The following is a 16116-nucleotide window of genomic DNA, read 5'->3' as shown; positions in this document are numbered from 1 at the left end:
GCTCCTGGCAGCTTTAAAAATACGAAGTGGGAAGGAATGCCCCCACAACATAATAACAGCTACCGAGGAGGTGGACCTCCACTGGAGTTAAAGCAGACTGTTGCTGTTTCCTCCTTCAATTTGTGATTCCAGCCACCTTGTCTGTCTTTGCCCAGTCAGGGTTTCGATTCCCATTCCACAACTCTGATTTAGTGCCTTTGTTACTCAGCTGTGTGATCCTTCACTTGGACATCCTTTAATGGACCTTGACATCACCCCAAACTCTGCCCTCCACTCTCCATCTTTGATCCAAAATTTACATACAACTTCTTCAGTGCTCACCTCAGGTTTTGGCCTTGCTGTATCCTGACGTATCTGGAGAAAGCACTATATAAAGCAGTTACTATAGGTTAAAAACTCCATCCATCAGGCAAAGGTAAGATTTCCATCTTGGGTTCTGTATAGAGCTGGAGATGTATCTGCATTGGCTTTTCCGGATGATCTGAATACTAAACAGTGCTGCAACTTAGTCATTTGTTGACCAAGAGGCAGCTGAATCACCAAGTCAGACCATTCCAGCCTGGCCGGTCTGTGAAGGATGGTCTCTAGCTAGAGACTAAGTGTCTGGCCAAATAGTTGGTTGAGGTGGTTCTACTCAATGTAGTATGACTCAGAGCTAAATTCACTTCCCTTTGTGATGTTCACCATCGCTGGACCATAGGACCATGGATTGGGCTCCTAGTGCGGCTCTGCTTACTCCCTTTCTAAAGTTCTCTTTGGCATTGCCCCTTCCTCCTAAGAGCTTCCTCTTTCTATTCAAAGCATAATTTTCAAACCCTAGCTGTATCAGAATAATCAGGAATACCTCTGTCTAGTTCTAGCCATGCTGTAGTAACAAATTAATCCTGAAGTCTCTGTGGCTCAACAAAAGGAAAAAAAAATTAAAAAGAATAAGTTCACTTACTGCTCACATAGAGACTGATGGAGACTGGCAGGGATCCTCTTTCGTCCTTGACTCGGAATATCTATGTGAGATATTCTTTAGGAGAGTCTGATTCATTAGGTCTCAGGTGCAGCCAGCACTGCACAGTTTCTTCCTAAAGTTCTTCCTAAAGTGTTTTGCGCCTGAGTAACCAGGTTTGGGCAGGGGCCTGAAGTTGTGATATCACAGGCCACTGCTGGTCTTACTCTATCTGGTTAACACTCTACAGGAGCCACGCTGCTCAGTCTGTTCCCATTTTGGCCATTACTGCTCTTCAGACAGTTCCGATCCTCAGTTCTTGATGGGCTTATTGGTTACTCCAGATTCTCAGTCCTAATAATCCTTTTGATTCACTGTTCTAGTTCTCATTCACTGAGAAGAGGTATTAATCTTGTTTCTGTGGTTTGATGTGGGATAAGATGACAGAGATTGCACTCATCCAACATCCATGCATTCCTGATATTTCTTACGCACCTTCCCGCCACACCCCCCGCATCATGTCACTAGTCTTATCAAGGGATTGAGAGTGAGCTGTACAGACATGTGATTTCTGGGCTGAGGCCACAAAGAGCTGGTGGGACTTACATCCCTCTCCTGCTCTGTAGCGGCAACCTTGGAAGTCACATCTTGAGATGGCATTGTCACAGCATAGAGGGAGCCTGTGTCGCTGAGTCAAGGATGAAGGGGAGTCCCTGCCAGTCTCCATTAGTCTCCAGGTGAGCAGTTAATGAGCTTTTCTCTTCCTGAGCCACAGAGATTTCAGGAAGAATTTATTACTATAGCATGGCCAGGACTAAACAGATACAGCCACTCTTAGGTAAAGTGCTGCCAAGAAAACCAAGCCCAAGCTGGCGTATGACCCACTGTCCTAATTTCTTGTCCTCTTTCTCTCCCAAATAGCACACACACAACCATTTGACACCACAGATGACAAATCAGGGTAGTTACAGACGACAAAACAGCTATGCTTAATAGTGAAAAAAAATGCAGCTTCCATTTAAACTGGGATTGACAGTTCAGAAAAGTCATTTTCAATTATTTTTAATCCTCTTAATGTTTCCCCTAACTCTTGTACACCCTACGTCAAATGTGGCAAATTCGAGTGGGAAACTGAAATGCACGCAGTAGGCAGACACAAAGCAATGGGCGGTGCTGGGGCCTTGCACATGGAACAGAACAAATGGAAAAGAGCTTGAGCACCTGAAGGTTTTCAAAGTCTAATTTAAAAAATAGTAAGTCTGGCTTAAACAAGAGGCTGAAGTCCCCAATATCAACCTGCCATAGCAACTATGGCCTAAAACTGTAAATACTCTCTGTAGCTCTTGTCAGGTCAAAGGGTCACTTTTAAAATGTTAGCATATACATGACCAAATACTCTACGGGTATTTAAAACATGATGTGGAAGAATAGTAACGGGCAAAAGATATATATATTTGCTAATTATGATGCAATTTTGTAAAATAAAATGAGCAGAAAAAAAAACTAGAAGTAGGGTACATGTACCTAGTTAACACAGTTAAATATTTACTCCTAGTTAACGGCATGGATATCTTTGTGTTGTAGGGTTATGGGCGATTCTTATTGACTTCCTTTATTTTTGTGTGTTTCCATCTCCTCTAAAGTACATAAATTTGTATTTGGGAATAAAAGGCAAATATATAAATATATTCACTATGAGATTTTCTGATATTTTTATTCTAACTATATAATTTGTAATGCAGTATACTGTGTGTGGTATATTTTAAGTAGAGTAATGGTTGTATTAAATTATATAAAAACCTAGAACTGCCATTCATCTATAAATTCTAGTTCAATTACAAAATAAGTATCTCTTATCCTTTATCTATCTCAGAAGGAAATTTGGCCCATTTTAATGATTATCATTACTATCTTGCAACAAAGAATGAACCACAACCTAAAAACATAACCAACATGGGGACAAGCTGTAACAGACGATGACAAATATCCTGTAATTACAGCTACCAAAAGAATGTAAATAATTCAGAAGACTTTTTGTTCTCCAAGTTTTGTTCCACTGTTTATTCATCAGAATGGCTTAGCATCAGTGAGGTCGCAACTGGCCCGAGACAGGTTCATTAAACCCTAATCTAATCTAATCTGATTAGGACCTTTTGCTTCTTTGTTCTCAGGTGGCAGTTTTGGCTGGACATTTTAAATTTTTGTCCCGTGTCAGGTACAGTAACATAACTTTGCCTGTGTGTTACATAATAAGAACATAATTCTCAGGCATCAACCCTAAACAGGAAACTCTAGTTAACAGAGTTCCACTACTGCCCAAATGATTTTCAGTGTATGAATGTCACTTATACATCTGCACCGAAGCACTGCGTATGTGTTTATGTACAGACAGCCAGCTGTCGATAACTCCCCAGAACCATTACCAGTTAAATACAACTTTTTAAATGAGATATAAACTTTCCTAAATGTTCTTTATCTAAATAAGTTAAAGATTGCTTTAATGTAATCTAGAATCAGATAGCCCATTAAGGCGGGGGTTGGGGGGAACGTGGAGAGGAAGGTCACTTGTCAGCACAGAGGATTGCAAACGCAGGTGGTTAGGTAAGGACAATCACGCAGCCATCTGGAAAGGGCTTTCTATTAGATGTGAAGTACAGTTACGGCTCTGTAAAATCTTCAATATTAAAAGGCAAACATGAGTCACCCTGCTATGCTGGTGGGGGCACAAGTGGCCCCAGCCACTGCTGCATTTACCCTATAGGCACAAATAAAATGAGGTAATTTCCACTTTTAATGCATTCACCTAGAATTTTATAATCCAGTAACCATCTAGAAAAAACAAATTTGTTCTGCTATCATCATATTGATCAATTTTATGTAATTTCAAAAAATAAAGCCATATTTTTGTATTTTGTGTTTAAGAGCTAGGGGCTCTAGAGTCTTTTCTGGTCCTGGCAGCCATTCAGGTGCGCAAGGAATGAAAATGAGGACCCGTGTCAGGGTAGTTTCCCAGGCTCCAGTGTGTTCTGCCGGAGATACGGTTTCTGAGAGGACCATAGACTTGCTTAAGGATCTGGAAGTTCTAGAATGCTGGTTTCTGAGGGCGGTGTGCACTCCTCAGCAGCAGTAGTGGTGCCGTCTTCATACAGCTTTCTGAACAGCACACCTCATCCGGAGGTGCAGCCCTCGGCTCCTGAGCAGCAGCTGGTTTGATGGAGGCCTTGGCCACATCCACTAGGAGACATTTTAACAGCAGTTGCTTTTGTGCCATTTACACTGTTGAAGGTGTTCGGTGCCCTAAGCACTGTCTTAGAAGCTGGATATGAAACATGTGCGTCAGACTGCTGTCAATCTGTGAGTGATGGCAACGTGATATGATCAAAATAGGCATGATGACAGAGCCATTTGATCTACAAAAGATCTTCTCAAGTCTGTAATGACAACAAAATGAACTTTCCTCAACTGAAAGGAGCCAATACATTTCATTTTAAATTCTACAGAAACCCACCTGTGTTTCCCATCACTGTAATAGGACTCCAATTTTTACATTTGCGATACAGTGCAAGAAACAGAAAATCCATTTCTATCTTAAACTTCAGACCACTGGGGACTGGGAGACAGATCAAAGGAGCCCTTTAAGTCTCTGGTTTTCACTCTGGGTGCTTACCATGCACTCCTCACGTTAATGAGCTTAGTTGTGTGAGGCACCTTCTGGGCCAAAAGATAAGACTTTCTTCCCCCTGCCCCTCCCCAAGATCACATTTGCTCAAATCTTTTTCAAAGCTAGGAATAAGCCTTTTAATAGAATTATGCAAATTATGCTTTAACTCCAAATGTTTTCAGAACTAAATACTGCTTCGAAGAGTTGCTATGTTTGCAGTGCCCACATTCAGAAAGGCAAGCTAGGAGCTGCCGACGATGGCGACACCCCAAACTCGGGCTTTATTTGTCCCCAAGGTTATTTTGTGCAAACTTAGAGCCACCTCTGCTTCTGAAAGGTCAGGCTGGCTGGGATGAAAATGCTGACCGGTCATTAGGGGATTATTTTCCTGGCAGAGCAGAAGCCCAGCTCAAATGCACCTCATTCCTGATGTGTACCCTTTGGATGATGGGATAAAAACATCTAGGGTACGAGCCAGGACAATAAACAGTAAGGCAATGAAACTTGCATCACTCCCAAATCTGAGATGCACAATATATTAGGGAGAAGTCTATGGCTCAGTGTGAAATTGTTTGTTTCCTGGTTTTTCTTTAAAAAAAAATGGAAAATGTTTTCTTTTAAATGATACTCAGGAAAAGATGATGGTAAATAATTTCTTCCAATGTGACACATGCTTAGCATTTCAGACTGGGTGAGACTCCTTGTTTAACAGAAAATAAGTAAGTCTATTCACGGATGGGAGATATATTATACGTAGAGAGGCACACCAGCTGTCCAGATCCTGAAATTCTTGAGCCTTCTGCATGTGGGTTAAACAAAATCTATGTTAGAAATAGCCACAGGCCCAGGGCACTGTCTTATCATTAAACTAACTCATTAAAACTAAATGGCTGATGAAAGCACTGATTTATTTTTTTGGACTATAATAATGTAGTAGCCAGGAAAGGGGGCTCATGTTTAAAGCAGAGTCCCCTCTGCTCCACTCCCGAAAGCTGCAGACTGTAAGGACTGAGGCAGGGCTGCAAAGCAGCTCCAAGGCCCAGCTGCCCTCTGAGCTGTCTTTTCCTTCAGCTGTTCCTTCTCCAAGGTAAAGCACCTCTTCTCCCTGAAAGCAGTCTTTGAAGGTGGAGTGTTTGGCAAAGCAGCCTCAGGACACAGGAAGGGCGCAGAGGAGGGTGGCACAGGGAACGTTTGCCAGATGATGACTTTTACCCTTGAGGTCTCCGAGAGTCACAAGCTGTGGATGACATTGATTGACAGCACACCATTTCCTAATAATGAGGCCTCAGCTGAAAATCCAACTCCAATCAACTTCCAAAAATTCACTTTTATGTTTAAAATCGAGTGACAATGACACCCCCCCCCCCCACCAGCCACGGCTCTCTGCAGGCGTCACACCTGCCTGCCCTGGCACTGTCCCTATAAAATGCCCTTGAAGCAGCCCTGTGTCTGCAGCTGGGAGGTGAGTTACCTGCCCAGAGGCTGTTTGCTGCCATCGGGCTCTGCAATGTGTGCACTCAGCTCTCATCCCGCCAAGGAGCTGAAGTCTGGAACAGCGGCAGTCTCAAACATGTGATCTGGATTTCCAAATGAATTCCTGTGCTTCTGGTACATCCAAGTGTTCCCAGTGACCTGGGGGGGGGGGGGGGTCACGGGGGGTCACGGGGGAGGCTTTACTGTCACTCTTTCAGCTGCTGGGTAACTTCTCTTGGAGGTTGCTTAATAATCATCTGGCTTTAAAACTGACACCTCTAGCTAGGTAAGCAGAAGTGAGGAGTTTCTGCCTTGATTTATTTTTCTTGTTCATTTTCAGTTATGATTAGAAGCCACCTCTACACAGCTGCCTTACAATTTGTACTATGTTTGCTGCTGGGATTTCCTCTAATAGCATTGTTCAGTAGAATAACATTAATATTACGAAAATGGAATCAGTTTTTACAGTTTAGCATGAAGCAAATGGTGTTCTTTTATTAAAAATTGCTGAAGGCTGCAATTTGTAGGTAATTAGGTGATCCATGTAAAGTTTAACTTTCTCATGTATATTCCCCCAGAGAAAACTTTCTTATAAGCAGAAAGTCAACTATGAAAAATTAAATCTAACCAAAAACACACCTACTAAACTAATTCTAATCAGAACACCAACATCTCCTTTGCTGCTGATATATTTCTGAGAAAAAAAAAAAAAAAAACAACAAACCATGGCTCCCCAGTCTGATGTGAAATGATGACAGGTTACACAAAGAAAACACACAGGTATTGGTGGGTTATTTTAGTTTTGTTTTATTCACCACCATCCCCTCCACCGAACTAACAGGGACTTACTGGTGCTTCATAGGCACGGATCAGCTTTATGTTCTCTTGCACAAACTTTATACGATGGGGTTTCAGATGGGTCATATTACAACCCTGAATAGGAATAACACAGCAGAGGGGAAAAATGTTGTTTTGGCTGGCACATGTGGGTATTAGTTTGCAGCCTTGAAGCTAACTGAAGATCCATAGACTTTGAGTGTAGTCCAGAAAAGGCTTGGATGCTCTAGCTGGTTCAAACTGGTTTGTCTGCCTGAGTTAGAAGTGCTAAAAGGGAACAGAAAACAAACCTCCTGATTGGCTGCTTTTCTGAGCATCGTTACCTAGGGTAGAGTTGTGAGAGAAGGTCAGAAATGACATGGAGACAGGGCTGTGCCTCCGGGGATAGAAGATCCATCGTAACCGCACAGGCTGACTGCACTCTAAAGGTGACCATACGTGTGTGGTTAAATGAATCAGTTTCTAGTTTTACAGTTTTCAGAATTCATAATTCAGCAGTGAAGATTTAGAATAAACCATTTTCATTGTTTTTATCATCTTCTAATGTGCCATTTGATATGGGAACAATACTAGATATTAGCTTTTTCTTTAGTTTCTGTTCTTCATGCTAGAATATGAGTGCTAAGGAAACTTTGCTTTATTTACTCCTGTGGCCTTAAATCTAACCAATGCTAGGGACATAATTGTTGCTCAATAAGTATGTATTGAACACATACTAATTAATCTCTTTTAGTTCTGTGTTTGATGAAGCTGATTGAGAATGTGCTTATAGCTTCTGAAAAACCATTACACTATTCTATACTCACTTTTTTTTGCCAAAAACAAAATCTCTACTTTTTTGTTTCACATAAAATACAGACTACTAACACCTCGAGAATTTTGATAGTTCTTGAAATGAGTCGAGCCCTCCTTGTTTGGAGAGTTACTGGTCAGTTATCAGTTTAAGTACTTATAAGATTATTTCTTGAGTGGAGACCAGAAATAATACTAGAATACTCTTTCCAAAGTTCTCTTACGAATGCACCATCCAATGAGAGAAAGCTAAAAAAATATTGTTTCAAAGTGCATTCAAGAAAGTGAAGTCAAATTTTGCCCAACAAGGGGGTGCTGCTTTGATTTCACATTAGCACACTTACCTGTTTTTAATAGAATGCCGATAGAGCTGTCTTGTTACTGCTGGAAAGAAATAAAGAACAAATGTTCTCTTACAACTCCAAAGCTTCAGCCGGCGAGTCCTGGGTTCTTACCATGGGCCTAAGTGTCAGCTGGTGAGCTTTCCAAAGAAGGTGGATTCCTGGCCACCCCTCCCCCACCCCCACCCCCCAGAACTTCTGATTCAATAGGTAAAAGTAGAGTACAGAAATCAGAAATTTTATAATCAGCTATGTGATTTGTGTGCAGATTGTTTGTAGACTTCACCTGGAGAAAAATACAAAACAGAAAAAACCCTGGTATGGAGACGATCCTATAAGATTTTGATTTCCTTTTGAGCTCAACCCTCACTGGATTGTAATTCAGGTGTCTGGGTACCAGACTAATACCTGTGTGTACTGATTACTAGACAAGTAAAAATGGTCAAAAGACTATTAGAACATGCATATACAGTTGTAAAAATGTTTATTGTTTTCTATTTTTCAATAGACTGGGTATTCTGTTTTAGGTCAATGCTACAAATGTTAAATTCAAGTGAGAGAAAAATTCATGAAAATGTTAATTCTTCATTTGGCAAACCACAAAATATTGTCTCACATACTATCTAATTTGATTCTCAGGGCACCTCTGGGAGGCAGCCAGGGCAGGAGTGAGTACCTCAAATTTTGCATTTGAGCAAACTGAGGTCCGAAGAGGCTCTCACTTACCCACAGCCAGAGAAGTAGAAATGAACAACAGAGTGGGTGTTCTTCAGGCCCAGCTCAGTGTTTGCTCCACCCCCCTTCACGGTCCCCATATACTTGTTCATCAAGATACATTTTCTAATTGTCTCTCTTCCTTGACTTTCATTTCTAGAGACATTGCATGGGGAACTCTCAGCAAGGTGCCCACCTCATGGTAACAAGGAGTAAGAAAAGGAGGGTTGAATGTCATTGTTGCTCTTAGTATTAAATGAGATAATGTGTGTGAAAAGTGCTTTGTAAGTCATACAACATTATACACATACATCACTATATGTATCTATGCATGTTTTGTTATTATTGTTGTTTAGCTTTTCCTAAGCATTAAGGCTTCACAAGGGAAACTCCTGAACATTGCTTAGAGTTATCTGATAAAAAAGAGACAGAATTACCAGCAAAAACTTAGTGAAAAAACATAAGAGATAAAAATGGAGGGAGGAAGGAATATATGCAGAAGGAAACAATGCTTTAAAATAAAGAAAGACACTAGAGTACTCTGCACTTTGAGTAACTGCTCAAATGTGATGTAGGTTGAATTCTGGGAGGAGATATGTGACTTGTATCCAAAAAATCCCCCAAGGGCACATGAATAAGTATACAGAAGCTTAGAATTCCTCATCTTGTTTTCTCAAAACATTTCTTGCAGTTGAATCTGAGTCTGCCCGAGACGCCGAGCACTCCAGAGGGGCCACACAGGCTGGCGTCTGTGCTGTGAAGTATCCTGACCCGACCAGGTCGAAAGTGCTAGTTATTTATTTATTTATACAGTGTTTTCTTTTTTTTAAATTTCTTTTATTTTATTGAGAGAGGAAGGGAGAGAATGAGAGAGACAGAAGCGTCGATCTGTTGTTACATCCTGAAAACACGGAGGTGTGTTTCAGTGAGATCATGAGCCTACTGTTCCTGGCCCGGTAAGGGAATGTAATGCAGACTGTCTCACTGCCTTGTTATTTTTGTCCCTGCGTGTTTTCTGGTCTCTGCACTTCATCTCTTCGCCCATAATTTCGTATTGCTAGTTGTAATCAAATCCCATCTTGGAAATGTCAGAAGAGCAGGAAGAGTGTGGTCACTCCAACAGCTGTCGCTCTGGGCTCTTCTGCTGTGTCATAGTGGGAGGTGCTGGGAGACGGTAAGTTACATTATCAGAGTCTTCTCCATCAGACAAACACTGCCTAATACCGGCATGAATAAGGGGTGCGGTCACTGATCTAGACAATTGTCCTGAATAGAAACGAAATAAATATCAACTCATCACAAGGCCATGTCTATGTATGTACATCAGAATAACTTTGCATAAAGGTCTGAAGAACTTAAATGACCCTTTTTCTCATCTAGTTGAATTTTAAAAAAAAGAAAACTTATTATTGTTGACAGAATCACAAATGCCATGCATCTTGCAACGAATTCAGATTCATATTATTATTCAGACCCTTCCCACATTTGTGGCCCGGATTGGCTCTAATTTACACCAGAAGCTGGATCAGGTAATATATGGTATGTTCACTGAACTTGTTGGGGCCACCGGCTGCCAAGGCTTCATCGATCCCGACTGAAGATGCCCACTCAAGAAGCTTGTAAATCTGAGCCCTCTCTAGAAAGAAGCCCATATATCTCCATTACCCAACCCCGCCTGACATCACATACTTCATGGCTGCGTTCAAACAGTATTTAGGGAATGAAACTCAAAATACGCCTAGGAGTTTCCATTCTTATTTCCTTAAGTAAATTTAAATGTTGCTTTGAAATGGGTGTTCTCTCATCGTCTTGATCCTTGTGAGCAGCTTGAAAGCAAAAACCATTTTTCTGTGGCACATTTTCCCACGTAGAGGAGACATGGAGAAATACCTTTAAGATGTTCAGAGAACACAAGAAACTTGGTCACTCCCGCAAATCTGGGTCTTTTGAACTGAAAATACGTTAAAATATTTTGAGTTATTTACAAACACATAGATAGAACTTCAAGATGAAGCAGACTCTCCCATCTCTCCTGCCCCTTCCATTGCCCTACTCCCTCATCTGAATAGTCTTTGGGATGATAAGCCTCTGCCCACAACTAGAGCCCTGTACCCTAGATCAGGAGCTTCACAAACCTACTTCATTTGCAATTTTCGATTGCCAGAGGTGTTATTTACTCACCTTGCAGATAATGAGATGAGGGTCAGAAAAGTAGGAAATTGGTCTAAGGCAAAAGACACCAGACCCCTCCCCCACCAAAAAACTCTGAGGTTAGATCTGCCTTACTGTAAGACTGCACGCTGTGTTTCTGCACACCTCTGCCTGTGTATGATTTGTTGTTCAAAGACACCGAACTTCTCTGTGATCCAGCTTCTGTACCTACTAGTTATTTGACCATAAGCAAGTCACGTAACATCCTAAAAGGTCTTTTTCTTTAACTGAAAAATGGGAATGACAATTCTTATTCCTTGCAGTTCATAAGATCATTGACATAAAATGAGATAACATGTATTGTTTTTTTAAATGGCAGTGAAACACTTTCAAATCATAGGTGTGCATTAGGTAAGGTTAAGTTTGGCTACACAAAAGGAAAATTTAAAATGACTGTGGCTTACATGAAAAAAATCTATTTCTCACATGAAAGATGACCTGAGATAAGGAGTCCAAGCAAAGCATGGCTGGATCCCAGTGTCCAGCACCCAGAGCCCTTCAGTCTTGCTGCTTTCTTCCTTAGTATGTCACGTCCTGCTACCAGATGACCCTCGCCACATCACTTATGTTCAGCAGGTGAGGAAAAGGAATGTCAAAAGAAAGGTGCACCCTGTCCCTCAATGGTTTCCTCCCGGGAGTTGCACACATTTCTATATCCCCCATTTTCCCATAACCTCAGACTATGCACTAAATGGACTAAAGCATATAGAGATATACAAATCATGCTGATAAAATGGGGTTAATAAGGCTAATGTACATGTGTGTCATTTTCCCCCTGAGAGCATAAACAATGCTTTTACAGCATTTCTTTTCTTTTCCTTTTTTCTTTTCTTTTCTTTTTTCTTTTCTTTTCTTTTCTTTTCTTTTCTTTTCTTTTCTTTTCTCTTCTTTCCTTTCCTTTCCTTTCCTTTTCTTTTCTCTTCTTTTCTTTTTCAGCCTTTCTAAGAGAAGATCCTTGTCAGACATTAGCCTCACTTCACTGGCTGTGCATACGAAACACAGAGTGACTACGGGGCTTGTTTAAGGTCACACAGTTGGAATACGAATAAAATACCAACACATACATTCGATAGTCGTACCTTCTACACAGTGTTCTGCCCAAAACACTGGACATAAAGTATAATATTCACTGAACCAGCCAAATGTTGGCAGGAGAACAATCCAAACATCCTGAAGTACGACTTGAATTTGACTTTGAGAAAACAACTGAAACCAGGGTTCTTTTCATCAATCCAGAATGCTATAGCCCCAAATGCAGGACTTGAAAAATTGGACGTAAGGAGTGGGAAAAATTCTAATTAGTACTCCCTCCCCTCTGCCTTTTATTTTCATATGCTGTATAACAACAATTTTAAAAAATATGTAGCCTCTGGGTATTGACTCTGGTCCAAGCCCCTGCTCCTTCCCATGGAAGGCTGGCAACGTGACCATTGATTGACACCACAGAAAGAACCCCCAGAACTTTGAGATAGGAATAGAAAGAAACTCAAGGTCTTATACTTTATTAATGGCTATAACAAATTATTTTAAAAGTAAAGTACATATATTATAGCGTAGAAGAAAACACTGTGTACGGAATTTAGGCTAAAACCCAAACTCCAAGACAATGGCATTCAGGCTGCATCTCCTGGATGGCCCAGGGAACCCTCGCTCTCCTCTCACTGAGCTGTCCTCCGGACTAAAGTGAATACCATCTTCATGACCTCCTGCCACACTTCATCCAGGCCTCCATTTGAAGGTCATCTCATTAACATGGGCTTTCACCTGCCCACTCACTCTCCCTCACCTGTTTTAATTTTCCTCCTGGTGCTTATATACCATCGGACGCTTGCTACACGTGTTTCTTTTTTTCTCGTTTGTTCCCAGATAACACGTGACCTCTGTCCCCAAGGGTAGGACTTTATTTGAATTGCTGAACAGGGCTTGACACTTTTGTAGAATTAAATAAGAGAATAAATATTATGAATTTATGAATTTTAGACACTATGATAGAACAGAGAAAATAATGGGTTTAAGCAAGTGATTCCACAACATGCCCCTTAAATCATAACCTAGACATCTCTGACTAAGCCTGTGATAGCCTTCAGACTTTAGTAAATCTTATAGGACATTTCATTTTCATTAAAATAATGTAGATAAAAATCAATCATTTCCTTTCAGACTTCTGACGGACTTCCATTTAAGACTGCTGCCTCTATAGTAATTCTTTGAGAGACTGGTAATAACCTCCTTATAAACTTTCAGAGTAAAGAATGCCATATGCATCCATATTTATTCATCCCTTCAGTTACTTGTTCAACAAATATTTTTTATTTACTCTGAGCTAAGGAACATTCTAGTGTCAGAGGATATAGCAGGAACCAAAGTACCTGCCCTCATGGAGCTTATATTCTAATGGGAAGAGAGACAGATAATAAACAAATGAGCAAGTATATGAATATGTTGGAAGGTAAGAAATGTTGTGAAAAAATAGAGGGTAAGAGGGGAAAGGAGCTGAATGGGAAGGGCTGGGGAGGACAGTTAGACCCAGGCAGATTAGGCAAGGACATCTGAAGAAAGAAGGCGCTGAGGAATTTGGAACTGGGGGCTCCAGGCAGGAGAAGTGCCAGTGAGAAGGCCTTGAGGTAGAGGGTGCTGGGTATGTTCTGAGACCAGCAAAGGAACGGTGTGGTGGGAGCTGCTGTTCTGGGACACTGCAGACCTGGGCCAGCAAGGAGGGCGGTGAGTGAAGAAGGAAATGGCAGGTTGATCAAGTCCTCAGACTAACAAGGGGGTGGCCCCTTGGAGGCCACCGAGGGATTTCACTTCACTTAGTAACGTGGGCCGTCAGAGGATTCCGAAGAAAGGAGTGACATAATCTGCCCGACTTTTTCAAAGATCACTATAGCAGCTGTGTTCTCAAGAAGCCGAGGGGGCCCAGAGCATACGCAGAAAGACCAATTATGCCACATTTGGGAGAAATTGAGAGAAAAGGTGAAGTCAAGAATGTGGCGTCTGAGCAACCGGCAAGACCTTAAAGCCACACAATGAAGTGAGGAGCTGGGAAGAGTATGCGGGGAGCATTGGGGTTTTAGGCACTGAGTTATAAATACATAACAGAAGTCACTTGGCCTGTTTAAGGAGTGAAACAATTGAGCCATATTCAGGGCTGCTGCCGGAGAGCAGAGTGCCAGGCTGGCAGGCAGGGGCTGGGAGCACAGCCTACAGGCTGCTCCAGAGAAGTCTCCATGGCCCCAGTCACTGGGCAGGGACAACCCAAGTCCAGGCTGATACTGGACACCGGAAGCTCTGGCCCTGCTACCCGAGCTCCAGCTGTCACTGTCACCTCACCAAAACAAATAGAAATCAGTCAAGTATTCCACAAGCTCCTGCTTCTCAACCAAAGGGCAGATCCGCAGATCTCGGCCACAAGCTGCAGAAGAGACTGGCATGTAGGGCTCTGGTTTCTAGCTTGAGAATTTGAGAGCTAGAAAGACTATTCATTAGAGCCTGACCACCAGCAAGCGTGACAAACACCCTGAGATAGTCTTGCAATCCTTGCTGGGCTCATTACTAGATACTCAGGGAGCATTTTCATAAAAGAGATGTGATTTTTTTCTCTGCCTCCAACTCTAGACCAGCTTGCTCATGGGATATGTGCCCAGCCCCGCCCCAGACTTGGTAAAGGCCTGAAGCAGGGTAATGGTAACTATATCGCTGTTTGAGAAATAGTTCTGTGGGAAAAATGACAAGATGTTTGAAACTTTGGAATGAAAAATATCAACAGAGGAATTAATAACAGTCTTGAGGATGGAATATATACTAGGTAAATTATAAATAAATAATTAAAATTGCTTATGTTGATATTAACAAATGAGAAATTTGGAAAGCCATGGTCTAGTGCTCCTTAAAAATAATCCTTGCCCTGCCTGGTGTGGCTCAGTGGACTGATTGCCGGCCTGTGAACCAGAGGTTTGCTGGTTCGATCCCCAGTCAGGGCACATGCTTGGGTTGTGGGCTGGGTCCCCAGTTGGGGTCATGCAAGAGACGACCACACATCGATGTTTCTCTCCCTCTCTTCCTCCCTCCCTTCCCCTCTCTCTAAAAATAAATAAATACAATCTTTTTAAAAATAATCATTATTACCAGATAATTTAGTCACTATTTATTGTCATCATTTATTGAGAGGTTACACTACACTAAATGTCACTATGAAAAATACGTACTTTTAACATCCTGTTTGACTCTCACAACAGCCCCATTAGTCAGGATGAGGCTTAGAGAGTTTAAGTACCTTGTCTAACTAGTAAATTACAGGATTCCAACATCCTAAACTTTTGGCTACAAAGTCATATACCTCCATTTCTTCTCTAAGAAGACATGCTATCAAGCAAGGACCTAGGAGATCCCCAATATAACAATCTGCCTCAAATGATCCCATTACGTGTGTATTTTAACTTTGTTTCTCAAGTATCATTAAAATGGTCTGCTGGTCTTCACTGCTAGGAATTTACCTTTAGTTTTTAAAAATCACATGTCTGTGCAAAAGCATTTATGTCAGTTTTCTTTGTAAGAGAAAAAAATCTCTGTAAATTTAATGTCATCAGGAACCTCATTGATAAATTGTGACATATCTATACAGTAGAATGAATTATTTAAAAGCATAGGAAGGTCTTGAAGATAGACATTTAATTTAAAAATATCTAGGTGGAAAATAGTGGCTATGGTGTGATTCCATTTAGAAACCTATACACAGAGATTTATATGCTTGAAGGTGCATAAAACATTTCTAGAAGGATGCACAGACTATCAAGGAGGGGGGAGAGATTTGTAAAGGGTGAAAGAGACTTCCATCTTCCAGTTTCTATCTTCCTCTACGATTTCAATTTTCTACTCTGTGTATAGATAACTTTTATACTTGCCAAAAGCAGTGTTTTCAATAAATTCTGTGTGTTGGAAATGTTGTTGAGCCTTTTGAAGAAATGATTTTAGGTCTTCATATACTTCATTTTAAAATTATGAAACTGGAGAGAAATTTGTATTGTTTTAACCTTCATACTAAATGTTTTTATCAACCTTGCTTTTTTTCAATATTCAGTTCAAAGGCAAATTGTATAGTGTTAGTATGCGGACATTTGCTGTAAATGGTCATAGTTTCTCTCCAAATA

General features: G+C 41.1%; 1 long non-coding RNA gene across 1 annotated transcript; it reads right to left on the bottom strand.

Moving 5' to 3' along the window:
* Positions 1 to 3849: 3849 nt before the first annotated feature.
* On the bottom strand, positions 3850 to 7294 carry LOC118500332. Its single transcript, XR_004902899.1, has 2 exons — positions 6924 to 7294; positions 3850 to 4371 (listed from the first exon to the last, which is right to left on the bottom strand). It is a non-coding gene; the product is annotated as an uncharacterized LOC118500332 (long non-coding RNA).
* Between the last annotated feature and the right edge of the window lie 8822 nt (positions 7295 to 16116).

The sequence above is a fragment of the Phyllostomus discolor genome, chromosome 4 (genome assembly GCF_004126475.2).
Source record: "Phyllostomus discolor isolate MPI-MPIP mPhyDis1 chromosome 4, mPhyDis1.pri.v3, whole genome shotgun sequence".
NCBI lineage: Eukaryota > Metazoa > Chordata > Mammalia > Chiroptera > Phyllostomidae > Phyllostomus > Phyllostomus discolor.
This window is presented reverse-complemented; position numbering and strand designations above follow the sequence as displayed.